General features: G+C 49.0%; 1 pseudogene; it reads right to left on the reverse strand.

The window, feature by feature from the left end:
- Nucleotides 1-2,335: 2,335 nt before the first annotated feature.
- On the reverse strand, nt 2,336-3,866 carry LOC102486557 (DNA-directed RNA polymerases I, II, and III subunit RPABC3-like; annotated as a pseudogene).
- Nucleotides 3,867-3,872: the final 6 nt, after the last annotated feature.

Genomic DNA, 3,872 nt, shown 5'->3' on the forward strand with positions numbered 1-3,872 from the left:
GAACATTCCCAAGTGGGAATGCTTGGCAGAGCGTCACATTTTACCTCTGAATACTATCTGGCTCCCAGGCTTCTTAAACATCTTGCCTAAAGTCAGGGTTCACCAGGATTGGGCTGAAGAGCCAGGACGGGCATGCGTGTTGGGGATGGGAAAGCGAGGTGTGCAGATGGAAGTTGAAGCTGAAGTAGAGTGCTGCCTTCTTACTGCCTGTCACTGCTTGGAAGTCACCCAAGTCCGATGGTGATGGTAATAACACAGCTCATAATAACAATAGTTGACATTTACTGGGCTCTTACCCCCGGCCAGACATGGTACTAAGGGCTTCATATAACTAGCTCATTGCTTATTGAGTCCTCAAGATGACTGCACAAAGCCAGTCGCTCTTCCTATTTCCATTTTACAGATGATTAAGCAGAGGTTTGCAAAGGACATGACCTGCCCAAGGGGACAGCTAGTAAAGAGCAGAGCTGAGACTTAAACCTCACTGCAACATGTCTGTCTTCAAGCTATCCCTATAATTTATTGTAACCAGCAATCAACCTGATGTGTGAGTAGCCTGTTTTCTTAAAAGCAATCAGGTGTCACAAGCTTAACTTTTATGAATAAAAGTTTAAAAGCCTAATAAATAAGAGAGACGTGAATATTTTGTTGCAGACCTCCTGCTAAAGCAGGACCATGGAGCCACTTTAGTGGCCTACTATGTAAGGTTGGGCCTCTATGTCTGTGGATTCCACATCTGTGGATTCAACCAATCACTGATCAAAAATACGCAAAATAGGACCAGCCAGTAACATGGAGTTTAAGGCTTCTGGATCCCACATGGCTGACTTGAAAAACACGCGGGGCATATATGCATGTGTGTTCAAAATCCCAAGAGGAGAACAAAGGAGAAGGAGTTGTGGGTGATTTCTCACTCTTTGTTTCTCTCTGACAAGCACATACATCCTATAGCAAAACTACCAAAAAAAAAAAAATTACTGAATAAAACCATAAAAATAACAATACAACAGGGGCCAGCAGGTGGCATAGTGGTTAAGGTGCTAGACTCCCACATAGCTGACCACAGTTCAAGGCCTGGGGCTGGCAGATTAAAACTCACTCTGGGCACATGTGCATGCATACCCAAAGTCCCAAGAGAAAAATGGAGAAGTGATTGCAGTGAGGCCACTCCTCTGTGTGTGTGTGTGTGGGGTAATCTCTTACATTCTGTCTCTACTTTAAGCACATGCACCCTATAGCAAAAATCTCTAAAAAATAAAAAATAATACGAATTTAGGAATAATACAACTATCTATATAGCAGTTACATTGTTAAGTATTGTAAAAAATCTAGAGATGATTTAGAGTATACAGGAGGATATGTGTAGGTTATATGCAAATACTTTGCCATTTTAAATAAGGGACTTGAGCCTCTACAGACTTTGGTATCCACCAGGGATCCTGGAATCAGCCTGCCAAGGACAATGGATAACTCTATGTCATGATAAAAATGATCCCTTCCGCCTGCGTCAGGGAGGCTTATTCTGTAAGGTCTTCTGTGCTAGAATGATTTGAAGGTCATGCTGCTTGGCATGGTGTTTGCCCCCTCCCCCAGGCACACTGCCCCTCAGGGAACTCTGCCTGCTGGGTCCTGGACAAGATTCTCAGAAAAACCATGCCTTGAGGTGACTTTTAGATGCGGGGGAAGCAGATGGTCAAGTATTACGTCACCTCGGTAAGGGAAACAGGAATATGAAACTAATAGGATTGTAGAAAAATCATGGTCTAATCTCCAAGTCATCAGCTAGTGCCTAGGAAGTGCTTACTCTCTGCAAATACCAGGGATGGAAGAGGTTGATAAAATCCTGGCCCAGTGCTACCTAATTTAGAAGAATTCACCACCTTTCCTAGCATTTTGTTCAAGTAACAATGGTTACTTACCAAAATTTTCAATTATATTTCTTTCTTTCTCTTTCTTTCTTCCTTCCTTCCTTCCTTTCTTCCTTTCTTTTTTTTTTTTCTTAAATCAAATTTCCCCCAAAGGGGAATGTTATTGATTACTTTATTCCCTTACTAACAGACCAACTGTAATCAAATGAGGTGAACATTCACCTCAAGATTTTGTCCTCTTCATAATAGAAAAGATGAGGCTTAGAGCTGGATCACTTGACCCTTTCTCTTCTTAGCTCCTCCCAGTTCAAAATGCTCACATCTCTTAGTAGCCAGCGTTCTCTTAGGTCTGCAGTTGGGCTCAGCACATTCAAGCCTCGGTGCTATCTTCTTTTTTTTTTTTTTCTGAAAAAGTAACGTTTAATTACAAAGTCATATACACAAAGCAAAACCTCAGTTGTGTTTTAAGCTCTCCCACTGGGCCTTTCACAAGCAAGGCAGTTTCCCACTGAGTCCAGACCAGTTAAAGATGCATCCAGGGTGGAGAGACCAGCCCCTCCTGAACAGGTGAACAACAGCAACTGTACTGGCTTGAACATCCGTGACTAAGCGACTGCGCAGCAAGGCTGGCTCCCCACGGGCTCAGAAGGCCAGCTTCTTCATCAGCAGGTACACTCTAGAATCCACCTCAAATCCATGCAGGTTGTTGGCATCCCCCTGCAGCCTCATGAGCAGGCCCCGTAGGACACATAGGCAGAGAGGCGCGTTGCTGCTTCAGTGGACGTCTCGTCCCCCTCGATCCTGTACACTTTCCGGTACATCACATACGCGAACTGCTCGGCCCTGGAAGGCCTATCATCCGTGGGGGTGTATTCACCATCATCCAGCGAACCATCTTCATACAAGGTACTGGCTATGACCAGTCGGAACTCGTCACCCAAGTCTACAGGGTAAATCTGAATGTTTACATCTAAGATGAGGTCCATCTTGAAAGATTCACTCTCACAATGCAGCCGAGACACTAGGGAAAAGTGAAGAGTAGCAGACATAACTGCCAGCCCCAGGGTGTGTCCTGCAGACCCCAGTTTGGGGGCTACATGCAACAGCATGCTCTAGCTAACCCAGTGTGCATCCCCCGACTTCTCACCCAACCTCTCACCCACTGTCACTGAAGTTCAGGGTCAATTAGAAGCAGATATCCCAAACAGAAAAGGGGAGGAAAACTATGGCAGATGAACAGAATTCCCAAGAAAGAATCAAAGCTCCCCGGCAGTAACAGCATCAGGTGTTGGGCCTGCCTGATTTAGACCCTGACTCGGCAGGCTCTTCATTCACCCACAGGTGGCCTTCACCCGGGCGTGTGCAGACACCAGAGCTGATCCCGAGGACGGACCAAGGCGGGACCCCAAGGGGTTAGCCCCGACTGGAGGCGGGCACGGAGCTAAGGCTCAAGCCAGAGCAGCCAACGGGGCGCCACCGCCCAGGGCTCTGGGGGGCACCCGGCCCCGGTGAGAGCCTGCCGAGGGCCAGCACTGTGCTGGGCGGCGCAGGCGGCAACCGTAACGACGCTGGACTCCTGCACAGCCCACTGTGGTTTGGGTCCCAGGTCGAGGCCCGGGCCCGGCGGCTTGAAACTCAGGCCGGCCTGTGTGCCCGAGGCCCCGAGAGGAGACTGCAGAGGCCCCGCGGCTGGGGTCTCACCTCCCCCCTACCCCGGCCTGGGCAAAACCTCACAAAAGCAAGCTGCCTAGGTTCCCTGGCATCAGGCTACCCAGGCGCTGGCAGGGCAGGGTGGAGTCGGGGGAGTGCGGGGCCACGTCTCTGTCGCTGGGAGGTTCCCTGGGGGGGTCCTGACCTCGCGAGCTGACACGGGCCCGGGGAAGTGAGCCTCCCGGCCGCCCCTAACGCCTCACCTACCTCGGTCAAACTTCTTGCCCTCCGGGTCGATGTCTTTCACATCGAAAATATCTTCAAACAGGATGCCCGCCATCGTCAGGCGGTCAC

Source organism: Tupaia chinensis, unplaced genomic scaffold, assembly GCF_000334495.1.
Source record: "Tupaia chinensis unplaced genomic scaffold, TupChi_1.0 Scaffold000182_1, whole genome shotgun sequence".
Classification (NCBI taxonomy): Eukaryota; Metazoa; Chordata; class Mammalia; order Scandentia; family Tupaiidae; genus Tupaia; species Tupaia belangeri.